Below are 21,917 nucleotides of genomic sequence, written 5' to 3'. Positions count from 1 at the left end.
TCACTGCTGCAAGGGCTCTTTCCAGCAAGAGGCAGATCAGAAGACACCATGGGCTGATTTAATAGATCATCAAAGGCGAGCGATTGAATTATCATGTCAGGCATCAATCTCACTCCTTGGTAAGTGTCATTACAGTGAAACAGTTATTGAAGGACCTCTGCGAAGAAGCTGGGGTAAGACCTGCATTTCAAAGCAGTGGGTGAGACAAGGTGGGGAAATATAGCTGTGATTCACCAGAAAATAAAACTGTTCGTTTTGCTCTGGCGGAATTACTGGCCAACCTAGGTAGAAGGGGAGGCAGGAGAGCGCAGTGACGAGGGGAACGATGCTTAACTGCTCTTTGGATTTTTATCGGTGTGTAAATGATCTCCTTCTCCGTTACTAAAGACTCAGCAGTGTCTTTGAAGGCCTTGTAATGGGGTTTCCTGCTGGAGAAAAGGGAAACTTAATTCCATCTGAAACCCATCCTCCTTCTTTCTAATTCTCCTCATTAAAACAAGAACAGATGTCAGTAACGAATGTATCTCTGTCTCTTAAAAATACTAATTTCCTGCTTGGGCCCCAAGCCTGGGAGATAACAAATGTTCTCAACCGCTACTGGACAGTGAAGCTCAGAGAAAGGCGCTGGGGAGGATTAGACACCAAATGTCACCAGTCCTGATTATCTCCCCACAACCAACTGCTGCAGAGAGATTACAGAGAAAAGATTGGGACTGGGATTCTTGGGGGCAGGGAGGAAAAGGCAGACTAAGAGATGTAAAGCAGTGATCTCAAATAGAGTAAGGACATCTTTCCCCAATCCAGATATGGTATTTTGATAGGACTGGAGCTAGTACCATCAAAAACGTGATTAAAAAAAATAACAAGAACTTCTCTAGAATATTTAGAAGTCCAGGATAAAGTTGAAGAAGAGATAAAGGATAAAGACACCCTGTTCCACCTTCCTCCCTCCTCTTCCCACAAACACACCTGATGGGAAGAGGCAGGTACCAGACTTTCAGCTAGCTCCAGCTCCACACACTCATTTTTGATGGCAGAGAGAGAAATAAGAAATTCATCTCTCACCCACCTCCACACACCCCCTGGAGATGAAAGCGATAGTTCAAATTAAAATGATGATACTTCCTTTTAGTCTCCAGGGGGGTGGAGAGTTTCGAGGGTGGGAAGAGCAATTTCACACTGCAGTCTTTTTTTTGTCTTTTTTTTTTTTTGTGGACCAAGTGTGAGACAAAAAAAGCCATATTTGTTTTGTTGGGTTGTGAAAGGTATGGAAATAACCATTCCATGGGATAAGCAAAGAGCTGCTTTCCGCTTCCCATCAAACCTACTTACACCCACAGCCTGGGAGGAGCAGAAACCAGCAGGAATTGGGTGATAGGGTGCGAAGGGCAGGAATACCTTGTTTTTAATTCAGAAGCCGTCGTCTCCAGCAGTCTTTTGCCTCTCTTGTGTCTGCTGGTCTCCATGGAAACAGCAGCCGGCAGAAGCATCCTTCACTCGCTGGCTCCAGCACCGACAGATTCAACCAGGGGTCAGAAGCAGCCCCTGCTTTCAGGAAAGCAAGAAATGTGCTGTTGTCCTTCCTCTTCCTTTCCGCTGCCATCCTCTTTTCTGTTTTTTTCTTTTTTTTTTCTTTTTCTCTTCGGTGTGTTGGGGCGGGGTCTCACCTATCACGCTTGTCTTTCTTCAGAAAACAGCACAGAGAAACCTGCTTTATTCTCAGGCATCTCTGTGGACAACGTGACCGGCCATATTGTAGGCGAGTCGGGATGTCTCTGATGGAGATGCTGTGGGAGAAATGTAGACCGGGACACCAGGCCTGGCTGCCAGGACACAGGTGACATGGTGTGGAAGAGCTGCCCAAGCAGCACACTGACCACACTTATGAATAAAAGCATGGGTTGCACCTCTGAGCCATCAATGCATACTGCCTTATTGTTTTGGTATTTAAATAACTTGTTTGATAAACCCAGGAAGATTAATTGACGTTGTCCAAACTGACATCAGAAATTTGTTATTCTCCATCCTCACTTTGCACTTCTTCTACTGAAAACACTTCAGACATCTGGTCAAAGAGCAAAAGCACCACAGGGTAACCTGTCCCAGGGAAGGATCAGTCCCACAGCAGGCAGCAGCAGCCTTGAGTGAGCCCGCAGTCCCAAACTGCTCGGACAGTACTCAGAAAGAACGCATTAGCCATAACCAGAAACACTTTGCAAACAGAAATGACCCATATTCACCGAATATTTTATCTGGGGCTAAGAATTCTCCCAATTCTTGTTCTGATTTTGCTGGCTTTCAGAATAAGCTTTGCTGAAGACCGAATAGACCCAAAGAAATGGCTAAATGGCTCAGTGTTTGCTGAACACCTCTGTCACCACAGGGTACTCATGAAAATAAAAATATAGGGAAACAGCATTAGTCCTACACCCAAAACATGTCACTCTGAGCGGGTCAACATCTTGCTTTATCTGAAAGAGTCCTGTGAGAGATGAGGGTGGCTAAACTGCACTCTTGCTCCTCTGCCCCTTTTCCCCTGCCCTCTCATTTCCCTGTGGCCTTTTATAATCTCCCCAACCCTCTTAATCCCTACAGGAGCCCCTTGCCAATAATTTCCAGCTGGCATTATGGAGAAGGCTGCAGCCAGAAGACATATGCAGGCCCACCCCAGCTCCGAGGCTGAGCTGTTTTACATCCCAACACAGATCCTCCCTTTCCCTGCAGGGACAGGCAGGAGGAGGTGGCATTACCGCTGAGGGACGGGACAGCCTCAGGCCAACTACCTGTCACCTGTCCGCACGACAGGGGACTAAAAACTGTGAAACAAACACTTTTAACACAGCCACCATGTGTACGAGGCCCAGCTCTGCTGCCAAGAACCAAGGCACCTGACCACAGGCCGCTCGGCGGCTGCTTGCCCGCGGGAGGGCACCGCGTTCAAATGGTCCTGAAGTGCCTCGTCCCTTTGCTCCCTTCTGGGCGGGGAGGTGCCACCAGTGCCTCTCCCCATCCTCTCATCACCTCCAGATGTGCTCCAGAGGGGACGCTGGTCCCTGACACCAAGAAAAGAGAAGTGTCAGAAATATGGACTTGTTCTTCAAACAGCTGTGGGGCCTACCCACGCTTGCTATGTTTCCACTCATCCCACCCGCTCCAAAACTTGTTTTCACATGTCAAAACCACTCCTACTCCACTTCCACAGGTCCCACATAGCCTTCCTTAGCTTCCACCTGCCTCCCCCTTGTTTCCTCTCCGTTTCCACTCCCCCGACCCACTTCTGTGCGTCATCCTACTGGTGGCGTGGGGAAGGGTTGACAACCCTAATGCTGAGCTACCGCAGAGTCTCCCCGCTCCCCTCCCTTCTCTCTTTCCAGCCTTTCACATATCTATTTATATTGATGATATACTTTAATCTCCCCTTAAGTACTGTCTTGATGGCCTGTTTCTCTAACAAGCATGCATAACTACTGATTTTGATTACCAGTCTGGTCTCTGTTTCACAAGCAACCCTCGCAGCAGAGACTGTAAGAACATTTTGGAAAAGCTTGAAAAGAGCCAATATTCCCCAGCCCAGAGGTCGCTGCATGAAGACCCGGGGGTACCTCCCTTTTCAGCATTAAAGATAAGATGACCTAACATGGGTTCTCAGGTTTCAGGTAAGGGCAATGATACCCTGAGAGAAAATAAAACACAGCTTTGTTTCCCTGAGATAACTGATATCAAACAAAACCACGGTGGGATGAAAAGGGACACAAAGAACAAGAAGGACGGTGATGAGGTGACAGGACCTTATTTCCTCTCTGTATGTTTGTGTATGCTATGCTGAGGCACACCTTTTCGTGGCTGGCATTTTGACTGACATCTAGCATGCCAGTTAATAACCTTAAGAACAGGAAAGCCTTGGACATTTGGTCAGTAAAGCGTGGACATCCTCAAGCCGCAATGGAAACAGACGTCAATTTATCTTGGAAGGTTTTGTTGTAAGAGATGCTTGAGGTGTCTTGAGAGGGTGTACTGAAAGGCAGGAGCACACACAAACACACACGTCACTTTTCACTTTTCAATAATCACAACCATGCGGAAGTGCTGGAGGTTTTATGCCATCCTGCTGTTGAAGGAAGAGGTGAGCTGACTGGAATGAGGCTGACCCAGGAGATGAATTTAAAATTAGAAGCCAAGATTAATACGTCTGTTCTTCTGATTTCCAAAGTAGAAAACAAGGTGGAGAATGAAGAAGGAGGGAGGCTGGAAGAGAAGTGGAGTATATAATTGCCTAATTAACAGGATTTTCTCCACTGATTATAATCACTTCCAAATTAAAGAGGGTTTAACTGCATCATAACTAAAATTTTTCTTGTGCTTTTTTGCATTAGAGAAGTGCCAGCAGTGTCAATGAGACCACTGCATGGTTGGCTCTCCAGTGACCGAGCTCTCATTAGTGACCTGGGGCCAAACCCTCACAGCTGGCCTAACCTGGCACTGCTCCAGTGAAGCTGACAGATTAAATAAGACCCCGAGACTTACTCACCTACCGTGCTGTGGAAGTGGGAGAATAGGAATGCAAATCTTATTTGGGTTGTTTGGCAGAGCCCAAAAATGCTCAATCAACCTGCAGCATTTTCATGCATGCTTCTTTTGTTGTTGCAAACCAGTATCTGAGCTTCCAAACTTTGGATTACTTGCATACATAGATACCACCTATTTATGTATGTGAAAACCTGCTTCACATTGGCACAAATTAATTTTCAAGCCTAGTCTGGTATTGCTTTTTTTTTTTTTCAAATACAAGCAGCTTATACTGAAAAACCTCTTCAAAAGTGTTTCTTTGTGAAACTTCACATTAGTTTTGGAAAAATTCAAAAACGTTCCAAATCCAGCCAGACATTCCTTTGCACCAAATCTCTGAACATTTCAAAGTGGAGAAGAGCCTGCTTGGATGCACGTGACATCCACAAAAGGGGCAGTGTAGAAGGCTGGCTGCTTGTCCTGATTCGTTTTTATTGTGAAACCTGCAGAAAGATCCAATGATAGCTCTTTTCCAGCTGAGAAGAGGCACTGAGCACTTTAAATTAAAATCTTTATGGGTGAAATGGACTTTCATTATTTAGACATGAAATGCTTTTATGCTGCAAAATGAAGAACCACCTTTAAATAACAAACTGATGGCTCCCTGCAGAGAACATAATGCCGTACACTGTACTACACCGGATCTTTCTCTTCCTTTGGGAAACTATCACAAACATTACTAACTTCCCCAGTAGAAAAGAAAATGAAAATGACCTTAGGAAAACGTACTTCTTTATATTTTACAATATAAATGCACATGTGCATATAATAGTATTTTTACAACTCCACCATATATGTCAGCTTGCCCCATCTAAGCCCTTATCTTTGAAAAACACAAGAACAAACGAAGACTCACTGGCATGCAATGTGCTCTGTAAATAGGTATACCTTACAGGCTAAATTTTTACCTGTTGCTCAGATGCCCACATTGACAGGCTGGGATGCATCTACACACAGGACTAACATACATTTGCATTCCTGAACCATACGCCTTACCCTCATAGCCAGGAAGTAGGAAGGTCACTGTTCCACATGCCAACACATTTGAGCTCGTGCCTAACCCCTGCACACACGTCTGCTGTGCACTGCATTATGATCACACGGCTGTAAGGTGAATTACCATTATTAAGCTGTGTGCACCATGGCCACATGCAGACACACGTAGCATTAAAATCCTGCAACGCCATGAATGGATTCTGTGCCCTTTGCTAAAACACGCACATGCAAACGATCCCCAGGGAGTAAAATAAAGATTTTGCAAATAAGAGACCTCTTTGGGTTACCTAACCCATTCTCAGCTAGTGTAGCATTGGCTCCTCTAGACTATTTCCTACTTATCTTGTGGGTGACTGACAGGCTCATCTGACCCCGCACGCAGATGCAAAGCACCTCTGAAGAAGGCTGGGAGCCCACAGACACCAAAATCCAAGCGCACCTAACAACCCTGACAGAAGGCAACAAACAGAAGTACACCACCTATGTCTCACGGGTAGCGTTTCCCCCCCCCAAAAAAAAAAGATACGATGAACGTCTGACCCTGGCCTCCCTGGGGAGCTGAAATGACGTCTCAAGCTGCCTGTTTATCGCCTCCAGTCCTTGACAGCATTGGCAATGCCATCCATATTACTGACATTTTTCGCCGCCCTCCCCTTACTGCCATCCTGGCTTGCTATGGCCGGCTAGTCCTGCTAATGTTGCCATTTACAAGAACAGCTGAGACAGTTGTGCTGACCGAGCATTTCTACCGTGCCATTATCGATTCAACGGGCGTACAAAAAGCCAAGGGGTGCTCACAATTTTTCTGTGGGCTTGCAGAAAGGAGGGGGAGTCGCAGAGCACAGAGCAGCCTCCCCCTGCTCCGGCACGCTGCATCTCCCGAGCACACACCATGGCCCAGCTCGCCCTGGATGCTGAACACGTCTGCCAAGCCCATCAGCAGCTTGGCCCCGTGCCATAAATCAATAAGTTCTCTTTAGAATTCCACCTTCCAAAAATATTTACTGTACATAATTTAATATAATACTCTCCTGGATAAAGAGCTGACATGTTTAATTACCTGGCTCAAGTGCTTTGCTTATACAGAATACTGCACACCCAGCCAGGAGTGCGGACAAACAGGCAGAAGATTTTTAATCTGTTGGGACCTTGGGGTGGGAGAAATTTCAGTCCAGAGTCTCTGCTCTGACAGTGTCCTCCCACTCCTAGGATGTTTGTGCTGGATCCTCGGAGGGAGCAGTTTCCAGCCCACAGATCTTCAACAGGCTCTGTCTTTGCCTTACCAACACCTGAAGGGCCCATAGAAAAGGAAGGGGTGCTGAAAAGCCAGCCCTTATCTTAACCAGCTCGGCAGATGGCTGCTGTCATTGATTGGGTGGTAGGACCATTCGTCCCAGAGAGACTTCTTGCCCAAGCAGCTCTGGGAGAGTTCTATCACCCACTGCTGCTTTGTAGATACGAGCGTCCAAGACTTCTGTCCATAGGGTAGCCCAGTTACAAAAAATGCCATCCACCACTTAGTCCTCACATCTTTTAGACTTTAGTTGTAATTGAAGACAAATTTTGGTATCTAAACCCTGATTCACCCTTTGCTTTTACCTTTCCATCTCTGCCATTTGTCAGACGTGGCACTCTTGCCAAATGCAACGCAGCCTCCTGTGCTTGGGACCCATCCTAGAGACCATCACCAGTAACCAGGCTTTGGTTCAGCCTTTCTGCAGTCTCCTTACAAACACACATCCCAGCTGGGGAGTTTTCATTTGCAAGATCAAGTTGTTTGATCATTTACTGCATGCCATCTGCTCCAAGATGTATAACCTCAGTGAAGGGTGTGCTAGCCAGCAGGTAGGCACCGCTAACTACAGGCATGTAGGGTGCAGGTGGCACGTGAATGCAAGGACACCCCTGGCAGCCTCAGCAAGTAGAGTTCACACAGCTTTGAGAAGACCGCCTCCATTCCTGAGCTCATCTCCAGCCTCCGAGGAATGCTTTGACTTTTGGATTTCCAAAAGCTCCAAAACTTTGGAAAACTCACCAATGCACACGGACGTAAATCAGCTCACATTCAGACTTCTGAGCATGACGATATTCCTTTCTGCACACGCTGCTGAGAAGCTCTGAGCAGCTTCTGCCAACTGTTTCCCTTTGATGACCAGAAGCAACATCAGCTCTGTGCCAAAAGCTTGAACCAACGTCAACTGAAGCTCAGTCTATATACGTTAAAGAAAGTAGCCCTTTGCTCCCTACATGATACACGTCAGCAAAGTTTTCTTTAAGAAATCTGTACATCCCAGTTCTAACAGGCTTGTCTCAAATTTTCATGAGGAGGTCCCAGTGATCAAGGAACATCACTGCCCTAGTTTTCATTTTCATCAACTAAAATATTTGCAACTTTTTTAATGACAAAATATTTCTCCAAGGCTTATTGCTATGCTGGGTAAAATTTTCTCTGCAGTTGCCAGCAACAAGGAATCCAGGGGTACAAGCCTTTGAAGTGAAAAGTTGAGAGTAGATATTATCAAAGCTGTTCTTTTGTATGTTAATGACGCTTGTTCAGCAATTCAGAATGGCAAAAAGGTTGGATTTTTTTCTGTTGTTTTGAAAAGACAGTCAACTTTTTCTTCAGCTAACCTGATGCGCATACCCTGTGTAAAACAGAACCCAAATTCCACCTAGTTCTCCTAACAACCCTTTTACCTAATCCTCAGTGAGTTCTGATCTCACTCGGTTAAATCTTGATGATCACTCCCAAACGCAATTCAAAACCTCTTTCTAAAGAGGCAGATGTGTACTTTGAGCAGAGAGGTAGAAGTTTAGACCCAAAATGTTTTTACTGTGGGGTTTTCGTCAGGTTTTCAGACCAGACAATTTTACTCCCTCTCTCAGTGATTCTGATTTTTTTTTTTGGTTTAGTTGCTTTAGGGTTTTCCTCAGCAAGGAAAGTCTGGGTGGATCAGCTTGGTCCCCAAACACAGTCTAAATCAAAATGTTAGTAGAATTCTCTCTCCCTACCTCCCTTGTCTCTGAGGAAGCCAGGAGTGTCTCGCACAATGCAGTGGCTGATCTGACACCTTGTGTGCAGCGCTGCTGCGCTGGACGCGATGTTGCTGCGTGTGATATTCCAGGGGGACAGCAACGTACTTGCTGCAGCTCATAAAGCTCTGAGCAGGAGTCACCACATAGCTCCTGAAACGGAAGGGATGTGGAGGAATTTGGAACCCCTTCTGCTCCAAGCAAAGGCCTGAAACCTTCAGAACAGCATCTCTCTGAAATGGCTACAAATGCTTGTGGCACCTGTTCTACCCAGTCATGCACCGTGCAATTTTTCTACGTGTAATAATAGATCACTGTCAATGTATCTCAGTCTTCATCTGCAGCATTTTCTGCTATTCTTGTCCCCAGACTGTCCTACGCAGAGGCTGCCTATCACGCCAAATTTTCTGCTAGTGACAAACATCTCGTGTGTAAAAATAGCCCTGAACCAAATATCTTTTTTCTTTTTTTTTTTTTTCCCTGGCCAGTTCCACTAGGCTGAGAGAATACAGATCGAGGACAAACATTTGGATTTTGTAGATGAAGGTAAAAAACCCTCCTATCTGAGCACTGTAAAAAATGTGTAATCTAGATTTGGATCTGTTGTCCTGAGATCATCTCTGGTGACCAGGTCTACAGAGAAACCAGAGATTCGTTTTCCCTTCTCACCTACAGGCAGTCACTGAAAGCAAAGAATGGTTTCCTGCTATCTCCAGAGGTCTGAATCAGGCACCGTATCAGATTATAACACAGATCTGAGATGCAGCCAGTGCCTTCACCACTCTGTACCACTATCCCTGTTCCTGGTGCCTCTCCGAGAGCAGAGAGCTCGGCTCCTCCGCGACGCGCTGCGCGCCAGCTCCCTGCTTTTCACCCAGCCCAACTCCCACCCTCCCTGGGAGCAGCTTATCAGAGGCCCCGGCATTGTTTAGCTGGCTATAAACCAGCAAGCAACTTCTGTCTCCATGGTGAATGATTCTTTGTCATCTTTTCCTCAAAGCTTTCTAATTAGACATCCTGTAATTTGCAGCTTTTCTGTAGCGTATGTGCAGCGGGGTGTGTGTGTGTGTGCGTGTGTGCACGCACGCGCGCAGGGGATGAAAATTAAAGTGTGGCAGTGAATCAGCAGTCTGTAAATAATTGCAACAAATAAACAAATATATATATAGTTTTAATGAGACACGGACTGGATCTTCCTTTCAGGCAAGCAGCTGGTCATTTCATTGTTTCATCCTTAAATCCTCAAAGCCAATCTGCTGTAACAAAGACCATCAGTTTCCACCTATTCTCAGCGTTACGGGATGACGGGTTTGATGTGGGTGATCTGTCCCGCAGTCGGGGGGAAGCAAAGAATGGAGGCAGAGGAAGTGAAAGCACAATGAAATAACATGCCGTTTAAGAAACATTCACCTCCAGTTTAGCATTTCTTCCCTAGTTGAGGGCTGATCAAAATCTGTTAGCGTTTACTAGACGTCTTGTGTCCTTTGTGAAATAAGCTGCTGATTTCAGCAGGTTCCTGCTGGACAGGTATTTATTTACCTCCCCAAAGCAACCTGTACAGCAGGTATTACTTATCAGGCCATGGAGACTCACCACAATAAAAAAAGAGCTAAAAAGCACTGGAGGGGGGCTGTGAGACAAAGGAGAAAAGAGCAAAAATAGAACTATTGATTTAAAGGACTGCTTTTCCCACTATCCGAGCTGATCACTAACCCGCTTTGTGGTTGTGTCCCCATCCCCCTAGTGACTACTTGGGCACCCAAAACACAGAGAACTGAACACTGATGGCAAAGCATTCCCTGGCAGAGCTCCTGGGCCCCCCAAAGCAGTGAAGAGCGCACTGTCTGGCGTATCTCCTTGGGAGTCACCAAGTGTGACACTGCTTCAAGATGCAGACCTTCCCCATGGCACGCTCCCTCCTGACAGAGGAATACCTTCTACTGCCTGTATGAATGACTGAGGGGTATTCATCCCTTCTTCAAAGCCATGAATAAGGTCTCTACTGCTGCCTCCTGACCTCCTCAATACAGTATTCACGTCAAAAAATATGCTTTTTTGTCTATTATATAGACTCATATAGGCATCCTATCTGTTCTCTCAAACTTACTTAACGTTACTAGAGAGACCGCAAAGAAAAACTGAAATTTCATCAGTCTCACTCATTCCCTGGCTAGAGTTGTAAAGCCCTGCTTCTGATAACACAATCAACTCCGCAAGAATATACTGCGTTTTCACAAAGAGGGGCTTACGGTTTCAATTTGGGAATAATTAGATGGAACAGATGCAAATGTCAAGAGTATCTGTGTCTGCAAATTCCTCCAATAATGCATCTGATGACCACAGAATGTTTTACGAGGTTCAAGCCTCATCCACAGCTAATGGCTCCCAGTTAATAGAACCAGTCAAAGGGCAAAGAAAGGAGAGGGGGATGTTCATGAATATTTATGAAGCAAAACAAGCAGCGGAGATATTCCCTTTTAACAGGTTCATTACTTCTTCCACTCGCCTGATGAAGTAACTGTATTAAAACCCAGACATCTGAGTGTTTCTCAGCTGACACTCACAATCAGACTCAGAAAATAATTTAAATATATATATATGTATATACAAATGGAAGCAGGAAGAATTGGGCATGCTCCATTCTTTTCAAACAATTTTGTTGCTTGGGGACAGGACCAGACTGACAGACAGACATCTTCTGTGCCTAATTGTGCAAGCTGCTGTGTGCCTCCTGAGAACACTTGAGCCTTCTCAGAGCCATGAATGGAAGATGAGAGCTCTCAGCCCCTCCAGAGAGATGTTCTGGTGAAAAATCTGGTGGGTTTGGACCTAAAAGTCTACAAGTATGTTAAAATTTAATAATATCAAGGCCTACTAACCCTTATCAGATCTGCCTATCAATAGCGATCACTTACAGCTCTTGGCAGGTTGGAGTCACCTGTAACCATTTCAATCTGCCTGATCTAAGAAGCAGGCTAACAGCAGGAAGCAGGTTGGTAGTTGGATTTTCTAAACTTGGTACAGCCCCTGAATGTCACAGGTTACAGGAGGACTCCCTTTACCCAACCAGTGTGCCAGGGAGCCATCAGCATGCTGGAATGCAGAAGGTGATGGGTATAGGAGCGGACAGGCCCGTTGTGTGATGGGGTTTCTGCACAGCACTGTCATAGCTCACAACAGACTGCTGACAGAAACTGGTAACCCATCAAATCCCATCAAATCAGGCATGCCGCAGACTGTCAGACAAGTGTACACGCAGAAAACATACCCCTACAGACACGGAAATGTACCTAAACTCCAACCGTAGCACGCAGAGATTTGTCACAACTGTAACTGCAATGCACACTTTGCCCTCCCTTCTGCTCACAAGTGCAGGCTTATCAGAGAAATAGCTCAGCAGGAACTCTAGTTTTTACTCACGGAGTAACATACAGGTCTTCCAGCCAGCCCTGCTCTGCCTCCCAAGCAATACTTTCAGTCTTACCCCGAAATCCTGGGAGAGGAAGAGGGTAGCACAAGCTCCGTATACCCAGACACGTCCTTGCAGACACTAAGGACAATCAACATCCAGTACCAATTCTGTATCTTGAGCTTTCAAGTAGTGTCCCACGGGCACATTGTTCAGATCAAGGCAAAGCTCTTCGCTGAGATCTTTAGCCTTGAAACTCTACAACGTTGAAGGAGGCTGGAACATGTGTTTTGGTTTGTTTTTTCCTATGGATACTTTTAATTAAAAAAAAAAATCAACAAAAAAAATCTACTAATTATGCAGACTTCCAAGAAAAAAAAAGTTTTTAGTTTTCCATTAAATTTGTAAGAACAGGTATATTATTTTAAGGAAGCGTATATTTTCTGAAAACAAACAAAAAAACCTGAACACACCATAGTCTAAGCTGAAATCAAATTTGACATCACAGATAGATATTAATAAGGTTTTTTAACCTAGCCCTGCTCAACATTCTGTGCAACAGATGAGCATTTTTGGCACCTCTTCCATGTGGGGATAAATTGGTACATCTTTATAGCACTTTCCCAGGGCAGCTTCTCAAACAGATTTCAGCATCCATGGCCACATACCCAACCACTCACACCTGCTGTTTGTAAATCTTCCAGTCTTGATTGCTCCCAAATTACCAATGCCAATATTTTTTCACAAATGTACCCAGTCTTTTTAACAGCTTCTTGCCCTCAAGTCTTTACCTGCATATGCAAAACATTAATTCTGTAAATTTCTAGAAAAGAGCAGACAGTCAATGGATATTTTAAAATTGAGCATGGATCTGTAGGATCTGTAGGATCTGTAAGTCTACCATTTTAGCCCGCTGCCATTAAATCTGCATTGCCTCAGCAAGAAACACACCCTCAAAAATCCTACAGGACCCTGGATCATATATGGTAGAACCAAAATTGTCCTTGCAGTAGGAAAATAGTCTTAGTTCTTTAAATCTTATTTTAATACATGATATTCGTTAAATGATCTTTTTTTCAAAATAATCAATTTTATCTTCCTCTTGTATTAACATGATAGTCAAATCACTCCGGTGATTTCCATGCAGCTGTTTTCAATTTATTCCAATAGAAGTGAAAAGACAACTAGGTTTTCATCCTGCACTTATTTCCACATACAAGGGCATTTTTTCCACACATTCCTCACTCCTGAAAGCCAGTACAATCCTGACCATATCAGATGTTAGTCTAACGAGCAACTTTTTTCCAAAATGAGAGGAATCAGCAAGAATCAGTATAAACTGGGATAGATTTGGCGTTAGCAGCATGCATCTGTTACATTACACTCAATACTGCAACACCACAAAACACATCTCAGTCATTAATGAATCCTGCAATATATACACATGGTCTTAACCAGAGTTGATCCATAAAGTTTTGCTCCCAATGGAAATATTTGGGGTAGAGTAAAGGCGAGAGTCAGTCACTTCTAAGCCCTCAGACTGGACAATTAACTCCCGTCTGCTCCCAGTGATGTTCGGCTGCAAGCAGCGGTGGCTTCTCAAGTACATGTGCAATTGTCTGTATTGATCTCCAAACTGCCCAGAGCCTTTTTAGTGCATTTAATAGAAGTTAAACTTTTGCTGAGTAAATCCAAATGGATGTTTTGTAAATTTTCAATGTGCAAAGAAAAACCTTAAGATCTTTTTGATTTGTAGTAGCTAAACTTTTGGGGTTTATTTACTGACAATGTTGGAACTTATTAGGAGACAAATTATTTCTGAAATTAATAGAAAACTGACAGCCAAGCTCGTTTCACTCCTGAAGGACTTTTACAATGCACAAGCCCAACAGAAATGTTTCCACAGGTTTCTGTGTTAATTAAAAAAGAAACATAACAGTGGAGGCATTTTAAATATAAACTAACAATCTGCTCTGGCGATTGCATCTCTGTGATGCTGCATAAAACCTAAAATTGAAACTGAGCAGAAAATGACTATAGAGGCAAAAATGAAACTCGCTAGCACCTCATTAACCGAGGAAATTGCAGAGTGGTCAAACAATACGAATACTGACGAATGGAAACTTTTTTTTAATCTTGACTTCTAATCTTCGAAGGTTATTTTAAGTAACAAAGTAAGTACCTTTGTTTTATTATTACTTTTAAATACAGAGACAAATTATTTGCTGGATTAGCTCTGTAGTATACGAGCAGCTCCATGATTTTTACCGCAGCCAGATCCCTTTAGCTTCCTTGTTCACAGGGAAATTCTGCCCTTTGACAGCCCCCAGCACCTATTTAGCCTCAAATTGTATAATTTTTTTTTTTTTTGTGGGATTCAGTCTAGATCATGGTGCAAGCAATAAACTATTTACAGATCAAGAAACTGAATGTGAGAAATCTAAGGTCCAAAGTTGCTTTCAGAGCTCACTAGATGATGCATCGAAAGCACTTCCCAGATAGATGTCTGAATTTCCTGAGATCTTCGCTTTATTGGAGACTGTTCCTATTAGCTCCTTTAGGAAGTCTGCCACTTCTAGGCAAAAGTGCAGCAGAAGCATTCACCTACTTAAATTTTTATTCTTAAACCCTTTTTGAAACCTGGGCTGCCACCTTTGAGCTCCAGAAGCTGGAAAGTGCCACTGCAGGTAGCTGCCACACCTCATGAAGACAGTCACAGCACTTGGAAGGGCACCGAGGACCAGTCCAGAGGAGAGTGGCTATTCAAGGTCACTGCCTGTGACTTCTTCTCCTGACTGGATGGGATCAGAGAACATATTAAAGGCCTCTCCCAGCTGAGATGAAGGCTATCTGAGGAATTAGTGACTGAGGAATTTCAAGCTAACCACTAGGTGGTTGGATACTACAGAAACCATACCGCACATCAGTGACCTTTCAAGCCGCCAGGCTCCCTCTTCCAAGCAAGTCTGTCGTGAATCCGGCAGAAACCCACTCATGTTGGGATGCTGGATGCTGTCTGGTCACCTTTGGACCAAGGCACAGTCCGAGGACAGGGCCTGCTGCGCTGATGGATGAGGGCAGGCGAAGTGCACCTCTGTGCATCTGCTGCCTCTTCTGGGGTACGTTGTCCTGTGAAAGGCTGCAGGAGTGCACAAAACCATCCCCGAAGCAAGGTTTATACACAGAGAGAATATCTTTTATTAGATCAACTGGTATAGCTGGAAAAAAACAATGAGTTTTTTCAGGCTGAAAGCTTGTCTGTTTCTTCCAGCTATATCTGTTGGCCCAATAAAAGATATTCTCTCCTTGCAAACCTTGCCTTCCTTATGTACTTTGGACAATCATGACTACAGAAATCCTACCACTGCTTATTGGAACCCCTCCGAAATGGCTCAGGGTCCTTCCTCAGATCAAAGACAGATGGTCACTACGGATCATTTTTTCTTCCACCTCCACAGTCCCTTCGGGTCCATTTCTCCTTCCTACCCAAGCTGCTGGTATTAGTGATTAAACTACACAGCATGAAATGCAGATGACTCCAAGTTGTATTATCTTCCCCATAAGTAAAATAAATAGCATCGTTCCCAGCTTTTTCAACACAGGCCTGCAGAAACAGGGAAACACATCAAAGACCCTTCTTCGTTTAACACTTCAGGTCTTCTACCGACATTTTAAACCCACATGATCTCCCAGTCCACCTCCGCAACAGGCAGCCTTGCCTTCTTGTCCCCGAGCCATTCCTCCCCTTCACTGCCCTCTCCCTTCTGCCAGGCTTGAGCAGCAGGGCAATGCATAAGATTGAGAACTGACCTGGATTTAAAAATATGCATTTCATGTATCTTAGTACCACTGAATACCAAAATAATGAAGTCAGGGAAAGTGTAATCTATATCCTTGGTCAAACAATACAAATACTGACAAATGGAAACTATTTTTTTTTAATCTTGACTTTTAATCTTCGAAGGTTATTTTAAGTAACAAAGTAAGTACCTTTGTTTTATTATTACTTTTAATGGGACTGCACCCCATCTCATCAGACATGTCTGCCTACTGTGGTTCAGGCATCCACGATGTCAGTATTTGACTGTGACAACTGGTTGTGCTTAGATATCAAGCCATATGACTAGAAGAAGCTTTGGTGCTTGCAAAAAAGAAGCTGCTTACTTATCATTATCTGTCTGGGATCATTGGACACGTCAAAGACTCCTTGTAAAGTTTGAGGGCAGTGCCATTTTCCTGTCCTCTGCTCAAGTTGTCACAGTACTGGTCGTAGCCACTCAGGAGACCTCAGTGTAACCTCCAGGCTAACGGCACTGCCCCTGCACAACACCACTGGCAGCGGGATGCTCACGGGACACGACGCTTACACACTCCAGCCACCACTCACGTATTCATTAGAAGTGCAGGTCTACCAGCACTCAGAGCTGAACACGACACACCTCTGTAACTGCCTTTTGTTCCAGGAAATCACAATTCATGCCTTACCTGCTACAGTACACTCAGATACATATGCATGCACATGCACAGACTATGGGATGGAAAAAAAAAAAAAAAAGACATTATTTCATTTTTAATACCTTAGCAGAAGCTCACACGCTTTATTCATGAGGTCATATACACATTCATGTGGTAGATTGATCAATCAACAGATCAATAACTCAACTGATCATCTGTCACCTTTAATTCTTTCAGGATTATCTCTCTTAAGACAAAAGAAAGACACATCTCAAATACCTGATACAAAAAACTAAACAGATGTATCAGCTGTTACTCTGGATTACACGAGTTTTAATGATCGCAAGATCCTTATAAGCCTCTACCTGTGTCCTGCATCTTCAACATTTGTAGCAGCATATTCACTTTCCATACAGAAATAGATGCATTCTCAACACAAACACCAAGGATTTGAATGAAGCCACACTTGAGGTCTGCAAAAGACACTCGACTTGTGCATCATCATTTTTATTGCAGTTTCTGTGGAAAACTGAGCTCCTTAGCTGGGTTACTTGACCAGAAAGCAATCATCAAACATTGATGTTTCCTAAACTACCCCACATCTCTCCAACATGACTCAGTCCAGCAATTACAGAAACAGAGTCTGGATTCTCAGGTCCTTCTCCCCTTTCTGTAATCAATTGCCAGATATCTTTGAAAAAAAAAAACAAAAAACATCCAGCTGTATTCTGTCTCAGTTTCAGCCTGCAGAATGAGTGTGTTAAAACATACTCTGCACAGCAGGCATCACTACCCAGTGTCTGTGAAATGTAGGATGCAGCAACCTGTGTATGAAAACCTCTTGTTTGGCTCACAACAGGAAAAGAACCAGGGACCCGCAAGCACTGAAAGCATTAATCCTTCTGATTTCAGAAAGGTGAGAGGTTTCCTATGCTGGCACCTTACCCAAAGTAGGCACAAAGAGAGGGTGCACCTCACACGTGCAGTCCATAGATCACCTTGGCACAGAAAATTCAAAGCTCCTACACTCTTCTGTGTCTATATTACTATCCACAGCCCTGTACAGTGATGCAAAAGCAGAGGCACAACCTGAAGATGCTTTTCCAAAGGCAAGTCATGGTCTGGAGAAGCTCACGGATTCAGTGGGCAGGAGGATCTGCAGCAGAGCAGGGAGGCACAGCGGTAGGAGCTGTGCCACAACCAGCGGCACGAGATCCTTAATGCCCAGTGACAGGAGAGCACTCGGGGCAGGGGCTGGCAGTCCTCCAATGCTGGAAGAAAATCGAAACATGGAGAACTGATGGCAGGTCCATCCATCATCTCTGGATTTCTGATCACCGCGTTCAGAGTGGAGGGACCATGGTGAGGCAGACCACGTTTCAGCTGGGAACATGCAAAGACAAGGCTCCTTTCTACAGGAGCTCCTGCTTCTTTTGGGAGGGATCGCACCCTGACATGAAGATCAGGGAGGTGAGACACTGCAGGAAGGAGTTAAAGCAGTGTGGTTTGTTTCTAGGAAATGTGTGTAAAGAACAGACGGAGCAGTAACGATAGCAAGGGAATCCTGTCCAATAAAACTTTCCTACTCCTGCCAAAACAGCCATAGGTTGTGTTTTTCAGGAATTCATTTAGTCTGAATAAAGTTAGTGCAGAACTGGCCAAATTCTCTGGACAGAGCAATTCAGCTCCCCTGACTTCTGGGGAGCCAAAGTGTAGCACCAGGCACACCCAAAGTGCCAGACATCGATCACTGCTAACATAACACATCGCTGCTCGCTGCAGTAAAGGCTTTAGTGCTGCTTCAAGACCCACCCAACTACAGTACATTTATCTCTCCTGCTCTTCAGTTATTTCTTCTCTGCCTCCCTGAAATTGTGGTGCAGTTTTTTTAAACAATTGCTGTAGCAATGTACCTTACTTTTACTTCTGGAAAAAGTTACACTTTTTTTTTTTTTCCATTTATCTCACAACACATAGAGACACACGGAGTGTATACAATCCGTTTGCAAACTGTCGTGTGACCCAGTGGGCTGAAAGGTGCTCTATGAGCATCATAAATCATTCTTTATCTGCCTTGGCTCTTTTTATAAATAGCACATCGAGGCTTTGTATGTCTTAAACGCTTTGGACCATTTCTTTTGTTTAGGGGAAAAAACATTGATAAGGATTTGTTTATTCAGAGGGAGAGAAAGACAAGTATTAATATTTTTGTGCTGCTGCTGAAAACACAGTCCCAACAGGGGCTGAATTTCCAACGTTTTGTATAAAAGCCATCGACAACCCTTTTCACTAGGCTACCCAGGATGTTGTTTAAAGCTTAACGCACGCAAGAAATTTCATGTAAATTAGCCACCTGAGGGTACCAACACGGACCCATGATTGTAATAGAAACATATTGACATTGGCATCAAAAAGGCTAATTAACTGCTTCCTTTCTGCCAGTCGCACACTAGATCCACACTGCTGCTCAGCATCGTCTGGGCTGCTGCAGATACGCCGGCAAATGCTCTCCTTCCATGGAGCTCAGCACAACAGCTGCTTCGCAGGGCTGCGCAGAGGCATAGGGAACAGCAGTACGAGGGGATGAGAGCTCCGCAAGCAAAGGGTTCGAGGGTTCACAGCCCATCCCCTTCCTTCATGTGGAGCAAAGCTCTCCTCGTGCATGCACCATTTCTGGAAAATCTTCACTTCGTATCTTTTTCTTCCTCGGTACAAAGAGCCACTGAAATGCCGTAGTCCTATGCAGCGTGTTTGGGGTTGATAAGAACGACAACGTGCAAGGAATTCAGTCCTTCATTTCACACAGAGGAAAACAGACTTTGTGGCATATTCCCACTGAAAGACAACCCCCGACAGGATGCGACCTCACAGCTTCTTGAGGTTAAAGTCAGACAATTCACCCGGGGAGTTGCACACTGATTAGAGAATCTTAAGGCGTTAAGTAAAAACCTGCATGCTTTCATGAATGCAACTGAAATAAACTGTGAATTACCGGAGTAATTCTCATGCGGTACAGAGCCTGATTGCCTTGTTCCTTGTATAGTGATTTGCACCCACACCGGGCAAGTATCAAGCAGGTGTAAAATGCCTGCACTGGAGGAACAGGGAGAGCTGATTTAAGAGCATTTCATACACATATTGCCCTGAACTTAACAGGTATGAAAGTGTCCTACAAGGAAAATTGGAAAGAATTCAGTGCCCAGAACTCAAAAAAAAATGTCTTCTGTAGATTTTTGGCCTTTTATGTTTGCAAATGTCTTGATGTTAATGCTTATTCTTACAATGCACTGGATATAAGTCCGTACCACAACCCTGTGCTAAGTCCCGGAGGGATCTGGAAAACACTTCTAGGTTTTCGTGGTCAGCCCCATTTTTTCAGATTATAATCTTTTCATTCTTTCAACTCGCTTGTTTTCTCTGTTACCCGCAGCAGAAGGGGAGCTCACCCTCAGCATTTTCCTTGTAGCCGTTCTGCCTCCATAGCAGCACCTCACACAAAGGAAACCTTTACCTAGGGGACGTAAGAACGAGTGACTGCACAGGTCGGGTGAAGGGGAACGAGACAGTCAGCCTTTCATCTGAGGTCACCAGGAAGAATCCAAATCATCTCAATACAACATAAGAGCAGAATGAAAGTTGTTCCACTTTGATGACTTTTTGGTCAACTGTGAGAAAGGAGTTAGCAATTTCACAACAGACTGAGCTCCTTGTCACAGAAAATAAACAAGTAAAATACATAAATAGAAAACAGCACAATCATCTGACACTGCTGCTACCACCCAATAATGAAGTCAGGCCTGAAACCCAAAGTAGCTTCTCACCTTCTGCCTCCTAGGTAGGTGCCCTGATGGGAGGCAGAAACATGCGTTTCCGCTGCCTGTGCTGCTCTTGTTCTGAAGAAAAGCACGGGACTCAGTGTGTGGGGATGTAAAGCCCGCATTAAAAACACCACAAAATAGGGAAGAGAAGAAGAAGGGCAATGCAGGGTACCAGAAAGAGATAGATTCCCTGTTCACTCCTCACAAGGTTGCAGCACAAGGAGGAACAGAGCATGCTTCCCTGCAACCTCAGCACCTGCCTCCTGAGCATGTTTTCGCTCCTATATACACTTGTAGGGTAAAGCTCTTACATGTCATAGAGCATCAGAAGCAAAAAGAGTAATTTATAAGCAGCCAGCACCCTTACAAAGCTAGCTCATTTTACACTTTTTATGTTCTCCAAACTCATCTTAGAGATAACACTTTTCCCTCTGGCTAGAAATTAAAACATCTTTTTTTTTTTTTCTCTCTCTCTCTTTTATTCCACTGGGTTTGAAAAAAAGCATCACAAGGAAGATGGATGCTGTGGCAAATACACATTGAAAATGTTAAGAGTTAACAAAAACACTGGCTAGGAACAGAAGATGAGGTAAAGGGCAATGACCTCCTTTTCGCTCCTGAAAATGTAGAACAAAGGTTAGCTGTTCCACTAACCCCGCTCGCTGTTATTGTTTGACTCCTCATGGCCCAAAGAAGGCCTGAAAGCAAAAACATTGCCTCGAATCTCATGGCCTCTTTGAGGTATGCGTTCTTTGAGAACCTCTGCCTTTCATCAGACACAAAGCAGCCGATGAATGAAGCCAGCTCTCCCCACAGAAACCAGAAATGCACACACACAGATGCGCACACACACGAATAGGGCTCGGGGTGCTCGGAGCACTCCAGCAGCCACCAGCAACAATTAGGTGATTTATTTGTCCTGTTACTTCCCTCCACATTAACCACCAGCTGGACTGCACTGAAGAATAGGGGCAGTTCTTATGCCACTTGCCATCAGCGACTAAAATTCAGATAAAACAGGTCAGAAAAATAACACTGGAAAGCATACTAATACATCGCTACCCTACAAAACTGCAGCCGACTGTAAAATAGAGGAGGAAACACGTCTCTCACATCCCGTCTCCCCTGGGCCTCCAGACTCATTCAGGCTGGCGTGGCAGCTCCTGTGCTGAACAAGGGGATTGTTCCCTTATTTTATTAACAACAGCAGCGAAGATCTGCTTCCTCTGTCTCAGAGCTCTGCTGGACATGGGAGACTCGCTTTCAAACTGCACTTTTTGTGTGAGAGGCTGGCTTGCCTCTTTTCTTCTCAGATCTCAGTCTTTAAATGAAATTATAAGGCCAGCAGGACTGGACTGAAAAAGAACCATTAAACCTTGACAATTTTCTGCTAGAAGAAACACTTTAAGCCGAAATGACAGTCAGATCAGGAAAAAAACATCCACTTTGATAAGCTGGTAATTAAACAGTAAGCAAGCTGGTGAGGCAATGGGATCAGTGAACCGTGCTGACCAAGATGTTACTGTCAAGGGGGACAGCAAGTTTTAAAGGTACATTTTGCTCATCATCTACTCAACAGAAAGACAGAAGATGCCACGGATACCCTACTGCAGAGGTCATATGCAGAAAACCAGCAAGGG

General features: G+C 44.4%; 1 protein-coding gene across 9 annotated transcripts in view; it reads right to left on the bottom strand.

Moving 5' to 3' along the window:
- Positions 1-21,917, bottom strand: part of TMEM178B (transmembrane protein 178B) — a 228,789-nt gene that overhangs the window by 90,470 nt on the left and 116,402 nt on the right. The window lies entirely within an intron of this gene.

This window comes from Anser brachyrhynchus (assembly GCF_964034855.1).
Source record: "Anser brachyrhynchus genome assembly, chromosome: 1".
Lineage (NCBI taxonomy): Eukaryota > Metazoa > Chordata > Aves > Anseriformes > Anatidae > Anser > Anser brachyrhynchus.
This window is presented reverse-complemented; position numbering and strand designations above follow the sequence as displayed.